General features: G+C 39.6%; 1 protein-coding gene and 1 long non-coding RNA gene across 4 annotated transcripts in view; one reads left to right on the forward strand and one right to left on the reverse strand.

Moving 5' to 3' along the window:
• Positions 1 to 2,010: 2,010 nt before the first annotated feature.
• The window catches only part of SLC16A7 (solute carrier family 16 member 7), a 173,540-nt gene continuing 157,704 nt past the window's right edge, over positions 2,011 to 17,846 (forward strand). The window contains exon 1 of one of the 2 annotated variants that reach the window (XM_082742008.1): positions 2,011 to 2,399. The gene's annotated coding sequence lies outside the window, so the exon portion shown is untranslated. Of the gene's footprint in view, positions 2,400 to 15,808; positions 16,134 to 17,846 lie in introns of those variants that run through there. The other variant, XM_082742009.1, reaches the window with a different exon arrangement.
• The window catches only part of LOC309870024, a 30,700-nt gene continuing 26,062 nt past the window's right edge, over positions 13,209 to 17,846 (reverse strand). For both annotated transcript variants that reach the window (XR_014314429.1, XR_014314430.1), the window contains exons 2-3: positions 15,635 to 15,712; positions 13,209 to 13,560 (exon numbers count right to left, since the gene is read on the reverse strand). This is a non-coding gene — a long non-coding RNA (uncharacterized lncRNA). The remainder of the gene's footprint in view (positions 13,561 to 15,634; positions 15,713 to 17,846) is intronic.

Below are 17,846 nucleotides of genomic sequence, written 5' to 3' on the forward strand. Positions count from 1 at the left end.
AAAAATTCAGAAAATATATGGTCTTTCTTCTTTCTCATCTTTGAAAGGAAATGAGGGATGAACGAGCAGGAAAAATGGCAATAGGAAACACTGAAGAACATGACCTAGAGATGTGTGTCTTGGTGGTGTTTCTTTTCAAAATTTAACATTAGTTTTTGTGAGGAAAATAAAACGTTTATAGTCACTGCTAGACATGTTATCACTATCAGATGCCTATTATATTTTATATAAATGTCACACTAGTTCTTTCTGGAAGTTTTTGCTTTAGTTCCTTCATTTCCAACATCCTTCCTCTGTAAAATTGTCTTCCAAACTTCTTGAAATTACTAATAGGCGACATTTATTCACTTGTATTATCTACCTAAATCTTATGACAGAAATAACAAGTTGATATTATTTCTATTTTGTAGCTGCAGAAACTAAGATGGAAGTTTTGTACAAGCCTACAAACTGGCTGTGACAGAAGCAAGACAATGTGAATTTAGCTAAACGACTTTAACTTGTGAAGGGGGGCAGAAAATGCCATCCCCAAATATGCCACTTTGGCGTATTGATTATTTTGAATTAAAGTTACTTGGGAAATAGCCAGTGCAAGAAGGACACTCTGCCCACCCTTTGTCCCTGTGAAAACAGGAAGTAAATATCCCATGTGAAGTTACCCTCCCAGTACCAGGAGGTGGAGAGACATCCCTATCACTGGAGACAGAGAATTCAGGGCCTACAAGGAGGTAGAAACCAACCTTGTCGGCTTTGATCACTTCTTTGAGTCTCATATTTTTATGGACTCTAGACATATGAATTTGTGTTTCTCCTGTTAATCTGTCTTATGTCAGTTTACTTATTAGACCAAAGAACATAGAAGAAAAGAAGGGAAAAAGTTTTCCTCCCCCTATGCTTGTCTATTTCCAAATTTGTAAAATGTGAAAAATCATAGTATTTTATTAATTGAAATAACTCATTAAAGTGCTTAGGGCAGTTCCTGATGGTGATAAACACTTATAAATTAGCAATTATAATAATTATTATTATTACTGTTACTGTTATTACCATTTTGATTCCTGTCCCTGAAGCTTCAAAGCTTCAGTTATTTCAACTAAGTTATCTTGACTTCTTATAAATTATTTCAGTTCTAGAATAAATAAGAAAAGCTTCCAGGAAGTTATATTAATATCTAAGATTAGCATAACTTTGTATCTTTTCCCCATTTTCAGGAGCAGAGAGGCGTGTGTATTGCCGGTGAAGTTCTGTTAAATTGACCGAAAAACGACAATCGCAATCCTCAAATTCAACCCCAGATTTCTTCTTCTGTTCCTTTTCGTCTAAAAAGCATTTCAACTCTAAAGACATTTAAGGAAACCAATCTTTGGTGTTACTAAATGTTCACTTCCAGCCCTTCCTCTTTCTAACTTGCCCAAAATACATGTTCTAGACAGTGAAGAAAAAAATAAAATAAATAAAGGCAGAACGAACCAAACTGATGGTTGTGGAATTATTATTATCCCTAACACTATTCATTGACAAATATTAAGTCCTACTTTGAAGAATTAAATAATCTGGGAAACTAAAAATGGAAGAAATTATTTACAGTGACTTTACTTCATTTCTTTCCTGTTTTCAAGTTCTTCTTGCACTATTTTCTGTACTCCTTGTTGCACGGTGTAAATTTTATTTTTCCCGTGTTGTGGTTAGTGAGCCCTATCTCCATCCCTGCCATTCCTCCCTTCGCTCCAAAAAAAAAGACCTTAGTCGAAAAACGGCCCAACTTTCCTGCCACACTCACAATGAGAATCTTCACATCTCCCTGCACTGTGCAGGCTCTTCACCCGTGCACACTTTCCCTCTCCTAGAGATTGCACAACTCCCCGAGGATACCTAAGTAGAGCGACTACTGCACACCTGGCTCCTAGGTTCGCCGCCAACGTACTTGGGTAAAATGTGTCACGACCGATGCGGAACAAAACGTCTTCCTATCTGACTCTAGATTTTCTTTCTTGGCCCAAACTAAACTCTGAAGTCAAGGGCCGGGAGCCCCAGAGAGTGTCTACAGCGGTGACAGTCGCTGGGAGCATGCTCAGTCGGCCCGGAGTCACAGGGCGGGGTTCGCCCCCACCCGCGGCCGGCCCGCTCGCGGACAGCCCAGAGCGCTCGCCCCCGCCCTCCTCCTCCACTCCCGCCACCCAGCGGCGCGCGCTCCCGGGCACCAACTAGGGCGCTCAGCCGCCGCGCCTCCCCTCCACCCTCCACCCCCTCCTCCGCCGGGTGCGGCGGGCGAGGACAAGTCTAGGGACATAAATAAATAAATAATTCCATTCACCCGGGGACAGCGAAGCGAACCGGCTGCGGCGGCGGGGGCGGAACGGACTGCTGCAGCGCCCACCCCGTGCCAGACACCGGGTGAAGTAAGTACGCCCCGGGAGGGAGGGGGGAGGCGGCGGCGCCGGCGAGAGGAAGGCGACCGTGCCCCTGCCAAACCAGCTGCCGGCGGAGCCGCACGCGTGTGTAAAAATAATGGCTAGTCGGTGACAAACGCGCCGACGCAGAGCGGGCCAGGGAGCCCTTATATAGACAAAAACCCCCTGAGCCGCGGCGGGAGGAGAGCTCGCGTCAATGAGACGCGCGGACAGCTGCGCTGGAGCTGAGGGGGCCGCAGCCGGCGCGGGCTCGGGCGCGCGCGCCCACCCGCGCGCGTCGGGGAGGTGGGCCCGAGGGGTCCCGGGCTGGAAGCACCCGCGCGCCCGCGCGCCCGCGCGCTTTTGGCTAGGAAGTGCGAACCCTCTGGGCTCTTGCGCAGACTCTGCCCACGCGCTGCTCCCCCTCTCCTTGACCCACGAGTCTCCCAGGGCTGGTCCCCAACAGGCGTGTCGCCAGCGCGCCTGTCGCCGGCATCCCGTCCCAGACCCGCGAACAGGCCGGGGTGGTCTCGTTGCCGAGCACTTGCGGACGAGTGGTGGAGGAAGTGTGTGTAGGGAGGGTCTTTGGTCCCCAGATTGTATAGTGGGGCGGAGGCGGATGGAAAGATGCGTCGGGGAGAGGCCTGCGCTCGGGCAGAAGGGAGAGTGACTGGACCGGGTCCAGGGGTCGAGGAGGGCCTGCGTCTCCCAGTATCACGCGGGTTTCCTGGGCCGCTGCGCCACGCTGGGGGCGCCAGGCCTGGGCAGGTATTGCTGGAGGCTAGAGACGCGGCTCACGTGTGAACCGCCTCCCTTCAGCGGCTGCTCCCCAGCTGCTGCCCTTTGCAGCCCCTTTTCTCCCTTACTTCCGCTCAAGGGATTGCATACTGCCTTGGTGAGGGTGGTCATGACCAAGGCCACTTTCCTGGTAGGTCTGGCGAGGGGATTTCGTGGTTTACTCCAGGGATATTAAAACACACACACACACACACACACACACACACACACACGCGCGCGCGCGCGGGAAACGAGCGGTTTCTCTTCGAGTGACTACCATCCCTTCCTGGAGAAAGTACTCAGTGGGTTGGGTTGACTGAGAGCTGGCTGGTGTTTGTAGGAAAGCTAATATTTCATGTCCGCCTCCCTTTCCTGGTCCAAAAGAGACACAGTGGAGAATTAAAATAGTGAGGCATCACGAGGGCGATGGGGAAAAGACTGGTCAGGAGGAAACAGTGGGCGCTAGATGCCCTTTCCTAGCACTGCGTGCTTATGGCTGAGCACAAGTAGAGAGCTCAGGAGGGCTGCAAACTTTCAAAAGACGCATTGACTTGAATGTGCTGTCGTCCTTGGAACCACAAGTACTAAGTGTGCATTTCAGGGAAGTGTGGCTGAGTGTCAAAGCTGGGTGGTGGCTGCAGAGAGTAGATGAGGGTTGAACAAGGTGACCCTTATTTAGCCCTGGTGAAGCAATCTTAACTCCACTTTCTGCTTCTGAACACATTACATTTAAAGCAATCTAAGTGAACGGGCAACTGAATGATTCAGTGAAAGGGAAAGATTATTACCTTAAGCAACTCAGTGTGTTGTGTAACAACTCATGAAGTCAGAAACTGTTTTTTTCTTTTTTTCTTTTTTTTTTTTCTCAAAACTCACATCAGCAGTTTGCAATTACATACTGCCTTTTCCCCCCAGGGAGTGTTTTAATAATGGTAAGTGATGTGAAATTTTAACACCATTTCTCAATGTCCAAGTTCTTGAATCCTTCTATAAATGTTCAGTTTATTTCTGGGTATGCATTTACTCTTTTATAATACATAGCTTATATTTTCAGCCTTGAGCTCTCCTGAAGGGAAGAAGGGCAGAGTGACCTATAGAAATATACCCCATCCAGAGTCATATTCTTGGATCATGAATCTGAAATAAAAGGAGGTCTCCTGCATTTACTTCTATTTCTATATTTATATTCAGTAAACTTTTTTTTTTTTTTAAAAGATATTCACATGGAAAAAGGTAATTAACTTCAGAGTTAGACTTCAAGGTCAGTTTTGTACTTCTGTAAGGTTGACCAATTATTTAACAATTTCCTCAGTTTTTCTTATCTCTAAAATGTGGTTGGTAGTATCTACCCTGAAGTGCTATCATGAGGAATAACATTTGTGAAAAACACCTAAAACATAGACTAGCTGTTTTTGAACCTCCGGAATCATTCCAGACACTACACTCTGGTTACCAAGATGGAGGAGGGTGGAATTCTGTTCTCAAAAAAATTCACATCTGGTTATCCAGGTTAGTCTTCCTCCTATACTATTAGTGCTTTGTTGATGTTGTTAGATATAAGTGTTTTTTATTTTTTTTAATTTTTTAAGTTTTCATTTACGTTCCAGTTATTTAACATACAATGTAATAATATTAGTTTCAGGTGTACAACATAGTGATTTCACACTTCTGACACCAGGTGCTTATCACAATATCCCGTTAGTTTTCAATCAATTTCCTCCTCAGTGTAAGAGACATATATCCTAAATAACTTGTAAGGGATTTAGCAGTTGTAAGAAATGTTTTTAAGAACTGATAAAAGGCAGTTTGAGAAAGGCACCTCACCTCAGAAACTGGTGTATCCAGCCCCATTCTTTTGCCTATTGAGTGACCGTATATAGGCAGGAAATGGAGGCTTTTCTTCTTGCTATGAGGGAAGGACACTCTTTCCCTGGAAATTATCTCTGCCCATGATCCAGTTCCATTTTTTTTGGAAGAAGAGACTGAGCTGCAATTTATTCTACACTTGGGGCAGACTACAATCCACCTACTTTGAGAAGCCCAAGAGTATGGGACTGTAGCAACATCTCTGTAATGTTTACCAAGTTCTAGGCACTGTGGTACTACTCTCTGTGAGTCTATCAATATCTACATTTGTAGAAAAGGATTTTAGGCACCATGAGTTAACTTGCTCAGATTCCACAGCTAGAGGCCTGGGTCTCGGGCACAGGAGGGAAGAGGGTAAAAGCAGGGCCTCTGTAGTCTGGTCTGTCTGGGTTTTGATCCTGGCTCTGCCGTTTACCAGCTAGGACAGATTGCCAAACCTCTCGAAATCTTGGTTTCTTCATGTGCGAAAACTTCTCAAAAACGGTTTCTTCATTTCTTCATGTACAAAAAGAGGATAATATTCAATTTCATATAATGGGAGCAAAGGTCAAATGAGATAATACCTGTGAAATTCTTAGCACTGTGCCAAGCACATGTATAATGGCAGCTAGTGTACATATTAATTATGTGGCGTTGAGACTGTTAGGTTGTTGACTGCCTTATTCTTGACAGATATTTAGGAACTCTTCTAAATGCCATGTTTCCCATTAGATGGCCTAACGGTGTTGGATTGCCTCATGAACCGTTACATGGACTCTCATTGTCTAAGAGGTCATTTTTGGTGTGTCATAGCCTTTCTCAAAACTGGATCAAAGTGATTAGGAAATGTATTGAGAAACAGCTGTACACTAAGGCTTAGCGAGAAACACAGCTTAAAAGATTTTTTTAAAGAGAAAACATCGTTTTCTTAGTTGGCCCCTCAAATGGTGAACTGAGGTGCCTAGTCTGCCTACCTGGGAGATCCAGTAGTTTACAATCATAATGTGAGAGAATAGCCTAATATGGACCATTGCCTACAGGGGGAAAAAAAGCCACTTTTATCCCATATACATGGTCATTAGTAAACAAGAAGGGGGTATATGCATTTATGTATAAACAGTAATAATCGAGCACTGGGAAAAAATTAACCATAAGTTAAACAAACAGAACTTGACTGTAGTAAAACTAGTCCAGTTAGCACTGGACTAATTGGTGCTTGGGTACACCAGAGACGTTTTCAACATATTCATAAATATCAGTGTTAACAAGTAATGCCAATATTTTTGAAAACACTTTTCTGTCCTGCTACAAAAACCTCTTATGAATGTTTTCATTAATATTCATTTAAATCCCAAATGAGTTCATGAAAATCTTACAGGGAATTTGAGTGACAGCTATGCAATGCTGGTATAAAGATACTTTTGTTCAAGGTTTTATGCAATTAGATAGCCCTGCAAAAATTGACACATGTGGTTCAATTATCTAAACTGGTAATTAATTTTTGGTAGTATTTGGCATTAAAGCAGCATTTTTTCAATTAAAAATATTTAGTACATGTGGTGAACACAAGAAAAATATTTGTTTAGAAAAATAAAGATCTGCATAAAATATTGGTAAATTTAGAAAGTTTTTTATGTCAAACTTTGGCTGTTTCCTCACCTAATAACACAATAAATGTGTTCTTATTAGAAGTCTATACCTCTAAACAGATTCTGATTAGAGTTAATACACAGATGAATTATAATTTGTAAGAAGAAGGTGCCCTGCTAAGTTATTTACTTGAAGACAACTGCTTTTGGAATTAGATTAGATATGAATACACAGCAAAAGTAAAAGGCATCGATTTACTTGAACAGTTTCTAAGGGGTGAACTGCATTAATGATATTTGCCTTATTTTAAATCTGATTCTCTGAAATGTAAGAATCCAAAGTTCTATCAGTTCTTCTCAAGTATGCCAAAGGTGTGTTCAGGGATAAACAGCATCACGTGACAGTGTTTCCTAACAGCTGCTACTGTTGGCATTTTGGCAGGACACCTCTTCTTGATGTGGGAATGCCTCTTTCATTGCAGGACATTAAGTAGCTTTGACCCCTGTCCTTCATATGCTGATAGCTTCCCCTCCGTCATAGTAACTACCAAAAATTCCCCTGATGTTTAAATATACCTCCTGGAAGAATGGTACTAGATGTGGTTGAAAATTATTAGCCAATAGGATCAAATTGAGAATGTTGAAGGAAATTATCCTTGAGATCAGAGTAGCTCCAGGTGTCTTCTGTTTTTTCTTCAAAAGATAATCTCCTGTGAAAATACCTTGATTTGAGGGAATAAGTTCTTTCTTGTAAGATGTATTAAGTATAATCATGTAATAATCATGTTATCCTAAGTTCCAAACTTGCATTTGTTTTAACCTGTCATCAGCCTTTGGCAATATTGGCACCTGTTTCTTCCTAAGCGTTTGGCTTCCAGCTACTCCTTTTCCTCTTACTTCTCTGACTACTTATTTGCAGCTCCTTCTTTCCTTCTTTCAACTCCTGCTCAGTTTTTCTTTTGTGTATATTCTGTTGATTGACGGAGCTCATCCTCTTGTGACCTCTGCTTTCTCCTCTGTAGGAATAACTTCCACGTCATTATCTTCAGCCCTGGCATTCACGAAAGCTTCACACGGACCTTTCCAAGTGCCTGCTGGACAGCTCCTCTTCCCTGGGCTGCTGACACCTTGAACAGTATCCTCTGTACTCTCCGTCTTCCTACTTTGCTTTGCTCTTATTGCTGTTATTGGTATTAGCATTCTAGTCTAGAAGATTTGAGACCTCCCTCCTCCCGGTCTTGCATATCCAGCTCAGTTGCTGAGATCTGACTATTGTACAACCAAAATACTTCTTTTGTACTTTGTTCTTTTCTGATGTTGCCTGACACAGAGTTTGGGCACTTCTGACGTACTGCCTAGAATCATGTCAGTCTCTTATCGGCTTTTCTCACCTCTAGCCCCTCACTCTACGACTTAATTCTGTATTTGCCACCAGATAGTCTTATTGAAGTACACCTCCATCTCTGATATGTTCCTGCCACTTTGGTGATTCCTATTCCTGGGTCTAAGGGCTGGCATTTCAGTCCCTGTAATTCCCAAAAATTTTCCAGGCTCATCTCCCACCATCATCATACTTGAGTCCAGCTGAACTAGCCCCTCTGTCTCATTCATCTGCTTTCTATTTCCTGCCACCATACCTTTGGCTATGTTGTGCTTTCATCTTAAAATGCTCTGACTTTCCCGCTTTCCCATTTCTAGCTTTAACCTCACCTTCATAACTGAGCTTAAATACTATGTTCAAATTTCCTTTGAAGGCTCTAGATAAGTAGAAGAAACTTTTTAAAAATTTTAGTAATGTTGCATTTGTAATCAGTCTTATTTGTTTTAAACATTTTATTATAGTTGCATTTGTATAAGTATTTAGTTTCTCTTTGTAATACAAATTTCTGGAGGCCAGGTATAATTATCTGTATTAACATATGTTTTAACACTTTGGTGAATTACAGGATTGTAAAGAATTTAGAGGAAATCTGTTTCTTCCTCTTTCTTTCCATTCTTATGTACTGTTTTTTTAGCATCTTTAATAAACCACCATTTATTAAGTATATACACTGAGGCAATCTGTTCTTTTTAAGGCATTTCCAATTGTGACAAAGTTCTTGCTTCTACCTAGAGTCCTTACTCAGCTTTCAGAGGGCACACAAAATAAATCCCTTCTCATTTTTATTGATAGCCTGTACATATTTGGTGACAGTTTACATGTATCATATTTTTTCTATCAACTTAGCATATTCAACCTTTTTACCTGTTGTTTTTGTAACCTGGTTAGGGCCACTGTGTTTTTGGAGGCATTCAGGTTTAGAAAAGTCTAGGTAAGAAATTGGTGAGTGGTTACCTCAAATCAACCTTAAAAACCAGCTTAAATCGTGCTTATGATTTTCAGAGGCATAAGCAAGAACTTATTTAGTCTTGCTAAATAAGTTAAATTAAGCTTTGTTTGTGTGACTAAACTGGTTTTGTCCACTCAGTAATTTTCAGAGCTGTCCTCTGTTTGTTTGTTTTTTAAATAAAACTTTTTATTTTTTAAAAACATATAATGTATCATTAGCTCCAGGGGTACAGGTCTGTGAATCACCAGGTTTACACACTTAACAGCACTCACCATAGCACATACCCTCCGCAATGTCCATAATCTCCACCCCCTGACCCCCCCCCCCCCCCTCAGTTTGTTTTGTGACATTAAGAGTCTCTTATGCTTTGTCTCCCTCTGGATCCCATCTTGTTTCATTTCTCTGTTTGTTTTTTTGTTTAATAATACAATTAAACTATGTGTCTGATTCTTTATATATAGTATTTCTAATTCTCATTATTACCAATGTGAGATAGGTTGTATTTATTTATCGATAAACTAAGGACTCAGCAAGATAAGAGTGCCCATTAGGGAACCCCAAGAGTCCCTGTCTCAGTAGATGTTTGAATGCAGGTAAGATGTTAATGGCAACTAAATCTTGCTTCTGTATCTTAAATCATTTCAAATCAGTAAATAATTAGCATTGCTATATGAAGTACTCTACATAGAGAGCTGAAAATATGTGTAAGATATCCTTCCTGACACCCTGAGGAGACTGTAATTTCAGAGACATTCTCAATGTGTGTACCAGTTATGGGTACAATCCAGAGTAGAATTGTCAAAATAAATGGAAGAGAGCAGTGATAGTCTGCAACAGAGGTTGACAAACTGTAGCTCTTGGGTTGGATCTAGCCTGCTGCCTGTTTTTGTAAATGAAGTTTTCCTGGAATACAGCTACACCTATTTGTTTTTATATTCTCGGTGGCCAATAAATTTCCTGCTGCTGGATAGAGTTGAGTCGTTGTAACTTTGCCTATCAAACCTAAAATATTTAATATTTAGCACTTTAAGGAAAATATATTTGTTGATCCCTGCTCTAGGATTTTAGAAGTGGGAGACTTCACTATGTGATGAAAGAATCAAAAAAGACTTTAATGAAAGAAGCGGAAATGTTTTAGAGCTGAGAAGATAGTCTTTTTTAAAGATTTTATTTATTTCTTTGACAAAGATCACAAGTAGACAGAGAGGCAGTCGGGGGTCGGGGGGGGGGAAGCAGGCTCCCAGCCGAGCAGGGAGCCTCATGTGGGTCTCGATCCCAGGACCCTGAGATCATGATCTGAACCAAAGGCAGAAGCTTTAACTTACTGAGCCACTCAGGCGCCCCGAGGAGATAGTTGTTAAGTGAAGTGAGGAGATTGTCAGTTTAACCACAAAACTCAAAAGCAAAAGCAAACACATGGATAAATAAAACATTTTTAAAAATGTATATAATTCATATAATACAATCATTTGTCTGTGAGCATACATTTTTTAAGTATTCATCTAGAACAATGATTCTTTTTAAAAAAATTTTATTTATTTATTTGACGAGAGATCACAAGTAGGCAGAGGCAGGCAGAGAGAGATTGGGGGAAGCAGGCTCCCTGCTAAGTAGAGAGCTTGATCCCAGGACCCTGAGATCATGACCTGAGCCCAAGGCAGAGGCTTAACCCACTCAGCCACCCAGGTGCCCCTAGAACAATGATTTTTAAACTTGATGAGACATTTGAACCAATCAGTGGATATTTATTTTTTTATTTAGATTATCCATTTATTTGAGAAACAGAGGCAGAGTAGGGGAGGAGCAGAGGGAAAGGAGTTGAGAGGAAGGAACAGAGGACGAGAGAGAGGGGACAAGCAGACTCCTCCTGAGCAGGGAGCCCAAGGCAAGGCTCTGTCCTAGGACTCCTAGATCATGACCTGATGTGAAACCAGGAGTCAGGTACTTAACTGACTGAGTCACCGAAGTACCCCCAACTGGTGAATTATTTAAAGATAAGATTTTGTTTTACTCAGTAGTTTGTGATACTAAAGCAAAGTCTATGTGGAAAATCCCTGATCCAGAGTATTACTCACCTGATAAAATTGATTATTTCCTGTAGAAGACAGAGAAATTTTTTCTCAAAACTTAATCTTCAAAAAGCACATGCATGCTAGACATGTGTCAATTATTTTTACTAGTCACTAGTTATAGTTAAAAAAAAATACTAGATATTGAGAACACAACTAAGCGCCAGCACTGTGTCAAGAGCATTTCGTACTTATCTCATTAAAAAGTTACAGTAGCCCCGTGAGGTAGATTATGTTGTTCCCATTCTGCAAAAGAGAATACTGAGGATCAGATAGAACAGATACTTGGCTTAAAACTGTGATACTAGTAAATAGATCACCATTATTCATTATCATCAAGAAATTGACTTTTTTAAAAGGAAACTTTTGGAGCTGGGACATAGATTGAAGAATGGACTTCAATAAATTAAAAAAAAGTGAATTAGCCACTTTGTTCTATGCTGTGACTGAATTCTGTTAAAAGCCTTGGGTTATAATTGAGTCTGCTTTCACTACAAATGCATTCGCAAGTTTTTATTGAAAATACTGTTTTATTGACCCAGAACTTTCTTTATCCTCTCTGTTTCTTTTGTTTCTTTCTCTCTTTTCCTTCTTAATGTTTGGTTCATGATAATGTCTTCTTTTTTTCCTTCCTTTTTCTGTAGTATTCCTTCCTAATATTCATCTAGGCCCCACTTGCTTATTCTACAGTGTCTTTAGTGTAGCAATAAAGTGCTTCAGTGCATTTTCCTAAAGCAATGGCCTCTTTGAAAGGGAAAACAAAGAATTAGTGCAACTTAATACCAGGTGTCTTTTTTTTTTTCCCCCTCCTTAGAAACTTAGAACTTAGAACTTAGAAAACAGCAGATACTGCAGAAATATTTGCATATCACTAATGGATATGACAAAATAATAAATAGATAGGAAAAGGTGAGTGATCAGAAGAAGCTGCTGGGAGTATATGAAAATGTAAATCCATCCCTCACGAGCCACATTAACATCTCTGTGGAGAGTAATCTGGCCACTTGTGCCTTGGAAAGAACATTAATTACACACAGTAATGGCCTGCTACAGGATTCACAGATACCAGTTGTGAAGTTCACTAAAAATTGTTTCCTTTTTTATCATTAATTTTCTAAGTAATAAATGCTGTGGATTTAAGAAAAAAGCTGCTTCATGGAGGAGACATGCGAATTTTTATTGTTACTTTATTTTATTTTTATCAATAACATAGCCTTGTTATTCTTATCTCAATAAAATTTGTTTTCAAATGTTCAATAAAAAGGGGAAGAGGCACTTCTGTAGACATATCACCAATTAAAAATAAAGTACTTTTTAAATTAATTTTTTAAATGGTTTTTTAAGATTTTAAAAATGATTTTATTTATTTATTTGACAGAGAAAGAGACCAGGAGCACAAGAGGGGGAACAGGAGAGGAAGAAGCAGGCTCCCCGATGAGCAGGGAGCCCAATGTGGGGCTGGATCCCATAACCCTGTGGTCATGACCTGAGAGTCCAAGGCAGATGCTTAATCATCTGAGCCACCAGGCGCCCCTTTATTAAGAGATTTTTATTTATTTATTTGAAAGTGAATGAGAGAGAGAGAGAGAAAGAGAGAGAACAAGCTGGGGATGTAGACGGCAGTGGCAGAGGGAAAGGGAGAAACAGACTTCCCACTGAGTAGGGAGCCTGGTGCCCAATGTGGGGCTAGATCTTAGAACCTTGGGATGATGACCTGTTCCAAAGGTAGATGCTTAACTGACTGAACCACCCAGGTGCCTCAAAAATAAAATTTATTTATTTAGAAACTTAATTATTGTTCATTGGGATATGTCACTGTTTATGATAAAAATTATTATGTACAATTTGGTCTATAACTTTCATATGAGTGAATGTTCCATCCAACTTTTTTAGTCTATAAGCTGTTTAAATCATTTCACATTTGATCAGGCCTCATATTTCACTAGCTTTTCAGATATTGAGTTGGGGTCTATAAAATCTAAATTTAGGGGACGCCTGGGTGGCTCAGTTGGTTAAGCAGCTGCCTTCGGCTCAGGTCATGATCCCAGCGTCCTGGGATCGAGTCCCACATCGGGCTCCTTGCTCCGCAGGGAGCCTGCTTCTCCCTCTGACTCTTCCTTCCACTCTGTCTGCCTGTGCTCGCTCTCACTCACTCTCTCTCTGACAAATAAATAAAATTTAAAAAATTAAAAAAAAATGTTTTAAAATCTAAATTTAGAAGTGTAATCTTTAAGTTATTCTCTAAGGATTTTCAAAAAGATTTACTCACTCAGATTTCGGAATTAGAAAAGAAGACGGAGAAGGCAAATAGCATACTTGGTGCTGGTTGTGTGCCAGAGAGAAGGCGTGGGGCTTTATATGCATTAACTCACATAATCCTGGAAGTCATCATCTGACAGCCTCAATAGCCCTGCAATGTGGACATCATTCTCACTAATTTAGGATGGAAATGAAGCAGGTGGGTTAGGTAACAAAGCTCTGTTTTCAAAATCCACGTTTGTCCTAGTCGATGTAGTCTTCCCAGGTAGAGTAGAATCTTCTCTCCCTGAACACACATTTTCTAGAAAAGGAAAATATAGGGAAGATAAAAGAGAAATATTTAGGATTCTATCCTTTTGGGTTGTGCTAATTAAAAAGTTTTTTTTAAATATCAAAATCACACCTGGAAGTCTTCCTCAAAAAAACGAAAGGTGGATTAAAAGGACAAGTACAATGTTGACAAAAGTTTATTTTGCCTCTTTTCCACATTTTCTTAGTATGTTCGGGCTGCTATAACAAATACCACAGACTGGGTAGCTTATAAACAACAGAAATTTATTTCTCACAGTTCTGGAGACTGCAAGTCTGAGATCAGGGTGCCAGTGTGGCCTTCTTCCTCCAGGTTGCAGAAGTCTAGTTGTATCCTCACATGGTGGGAGGGATGCAGGAGCTCTTTGGGGTCTCCTTTACAAGAGCGCAAATTCCATTCATGAGGGCTCCACCCTCATGACCTAAGCCCTCTGCACAGGCCCCATCTGCTAATATCATCACACCGGACAGTATGATGTCAACATCAGAATCTGAGGGGCCACAAACATTTAGACCACAGTACACACCCTTCCTCCAAAAAAATGTCAAGTCTGTGAACTGTGTGTGTTGTGACTGAGGTTAGCACCAAGAATTGAGGTAGACATGGATAACACTATGAAATTAGGACTATGTCTACATAACTGGGATTTGAATATTGTTTTACTTTTTTTTCTGAGTATTTGATTGTGTTTTATTAAATAGGTACATTGATGTGCTCGCTTCGCAGCACATATACTAAAAAACCAAAGTCTTAATAATTGTATGTATTTTCCATGTAAGTCCTGGAACTTCATCATGATTTGAATTCAGCATATAAGAGTCCATCTGAAACCTGTTTCAAAGGGATTTATTTAGGAAGACTTTCACTATATGCAATTTAACTCTTAGCCATAGCATCAAATGCCAAGTACATTCAGCTGTAGTACCTAGAAGATGGTGCTATAAGGAATTCCAGTGTAAATGATTAAAAATGTGTTTCTTTCGTAGTAAAACAATTTCAAAATACGTGATTGAGATCCTACATGTTTCAAAATGTGAGGCAGTTGAGTTGAACACTGTCTTTTTTATCAGAGTTTTATTGTGTCTAATGCTTGTTTAATGTGGGTCTCTTCTTTAGAGATGACAAGAGACTATAATTTGTGCATTGAATTATAATATCCCTCCCTGACTCCAAAAAGATATCCAATCAAGGAGGTATGGGAAAATTATCATGGATTATTAATACTTTCTGAATAGTATTTTTATGGGAGAGTGTTGATGGGTAAACTAGGGAATGTTCCATTGTTAATTGAACATTTTTATGGCTAGATTAAGAGCAGAGACTATTTTTAGATGATCTCTAGTATTTATATGTAGTTTACCAAAACCAAGAGTTTAAAGACAGTAATTCAAACAAAAAGAAGTTAATCTGGTATTTCTGTATGCATAGGGGCTTCTTCCACAAAAGTGGATTCAAGTTGACCTACAAAGGGTTATTAATCCTGAATTAAATAAATAATATATAGTCTGTTGGGATAAGAAAAGTTTCTGCATGGACTGTTTTGGCTTCTAAAAAGGACCATCTTTTGTAACCAAATTATTAATGATTTCGAAAGAAGAGGTTTTGATGTACTCTCCATGTTACCGAAAGGTATTAGAATAGTATATGATGATCAAAGTGCTCTGATTCTTTATTTCATTAGAGAATCAAACTTTGCTTTAAAAAGTAGATATTCATTGTCTGTACAGCCATCTCCTTCCTACATTCTTGGGAAGTCTCCAATTCCTAGAAATCTGAAAATAGAAACATACATGAGAACATATTTTCTCAGTTTTCAGTTTAATTTCTGTTTTAAATATGCCAGTGATCACTAATAAAAATGTCCTTTGCCTGACAATGACTTTTACCTTTTTTTCTCTTTGTAATTTTTATATGAGGAATTTCCTGATAGGATTGAAAACAGGTGTATGGAGAGACGAGTGTGTGCCAAGATTGGTAAACATTCAGATGCTGAGTTTGCTGTCTCTATGAAACAACCACACTGTGTAGTCACACAATTGCTCCAGTAATAATACAGCAAAGTTACCAGTCATTCTTCTCTTTGGTGACTCTTCCTGCTCCTGGAATGTCATAGTTGCCATTGCCCCAGAAATCTGCCTTTGGCCTGTTGTTGAAAGTAACAGCATAAATATATAAGCATAAAGACACTTATATAGCTCACACTTGTATTTTCTGTTTTTTACCTTGCTTATAAGATGTGGATTTATCCTGTGAATCCTAAAGTGCCAGAGCTAAAAAGATGAACCTGTTAGAGCTTGCTTGTTGCCTCATCTTGGACCCTGGCCTGCTTCTGCTCTATGGCTTGATTCTGTTGGATCTTGGCATTAACTTTGGCCAGAACCTAGGGACTGTTCCCTGAAATGCCCTTCAGTTTTACTGGAAGGGGAAACTACAAATAATAGTCATGGGAACCTAACGGTTGCCAAAAGCCAGACTGAGAAAGAAAAGCCTAATGGACAAGCAGCAGCATGATGCCTAAGGAGACTCGCTTTTTCTTGACGGCCCTGTGCTTGTGACCTTTAAGTGTAAGTACAAAGAGTGGGGATTTTATTGTGTAGTATTCCACCCGTCCTATAACCGAAGAATTGGAGGTGCTTCCTAAAGTCTTCTCTGAAGGTAGGAAGCTTCCTGATAATACCTAAATAATATCATTTTTATAGGAATTCTCTCTTTTGCTTCTGACCAAAGCATTTTAACATTTAGTGTGAACAAAACTAAAAAAATTAGATAATAACAAAAATCATTTGCCATGCAATTGAGATATTCTGGGTGGACCACTAAAATCGTCTAAATTTGTGCTTAAAATCTGTATAAGGAAGATCATAGTTTTTCTTGAATTTATTTTAAATTTTTGTGGCTGCTTTAATTTTTAATGAGAAAAATACTGAGTCAGTTATTTTGCACAAATACAAAAAAGAAACATTCTAAATTGATTTTTACGTTACCTTATTAGGGTTTTATTGTGTAAAAATAACTCCATTGTCTTCTTAAGACTCTGCTTGATTGTATTTATTTCGTTTTTCTTTTTTTTTTTTAAAGATTTTATTTATTTATTTGACAGAGAGAGATCACAAGTAGGCAGAGAGGTAGGCAGAGAGAGAGAGGGAGAAGCAGGCTTCCTGCTGAGCAGAGAGCCAGATGTGGGGCTCGATCCCAGGACCCTGGGATTATGACCTGAGCCGAAGGCAGAGGCTTTAACCCACTGAGCCACCCAGGTGCCCCTTGATTGTATTTCTTAATTCAGTTGTCTCAACTATTTGTAAGGGTAAAGAAATAAAGAACATTCAGTCGAATGAACAAGGGGAACTGAGTCACTTTTATTCTGGAAAGAAGGTATCGTCTATGGATATAGAGGAATTTCAACATTTCCAGAATAAGGCCACTATATGAGGAGAGCTTAGATGCATGTTATTTATTTATACCATTCCCCTGACATTCATTATTTAAAAGGCAACTAAAACTCATCTCTACTATTACACTTAATAGCATCTTTTCTTTTCTTTTCTTTTTTTTTTTTAAAGATTTTATTTATTTATTTGATAGACAGAGATCACAAGTGGGCAGAGAGGCAGGCAGAGAGAGAGAGAGGAGGAAGCAGGCTCCCACTGAGCAGAGAGCCTGATGGAGGGCTTGATCCCAGGACTCTGGGATCATGACCTGAGCCAAAGGCAGTGGCTTTAACCCACTGAGCCAGCCAGGCGCCCTTAATAAATATATTTTCTAGCATCATTGCCCAGTTAAAAGTCATATTCTGCCTGAGAATTTACTTACCATGAGTGAGATTTCATAGGGTTTAATATGGTATTTGGTTTGGCACTAATACATTCTTTGGAGAGGTGGCTGTCTAACTTTACAAATAATTAATCGAGATTTTCTTCTAACGCATAATATTTTGTGTCAATATGTAGTGTGAGGAGAAAATCACTCTTATTTTGTAAGGCCCATTTCACCATGAAGTATGGAATCAAAAAATTTAATCTGCACATATTGTTGCTCTATTCTGCAATTCTTTAGTCATGTGAATGTATTACTTAAATTAGTGCACTTTCATAAAATTTATAAAGGCAAAATTGTTTCTTATTAAATGTATGTACCCTTCTTGTCCATAATTATTAGTATACTCATAAAATTCTACTTGGCTTTGGACAGGCACTAGCCTCTAATCTATACTCTATTCAGGCAATGCCTTAAGTTCAAAATTTTCCAAACTTTACTTGATTACAGATGCCATTTTGAAC

Source organism: Mustela nivalis (genome assembly GCF_964662115.1).
Source record: "Mustela nivalis genome assembly, chromosome: 7".
Lineage (NCBI taxonomy): Eukaryota > Metazoa > Chordata > Mammalia > Carnivora > Mustelidae > Mustela > Mustela nivalis.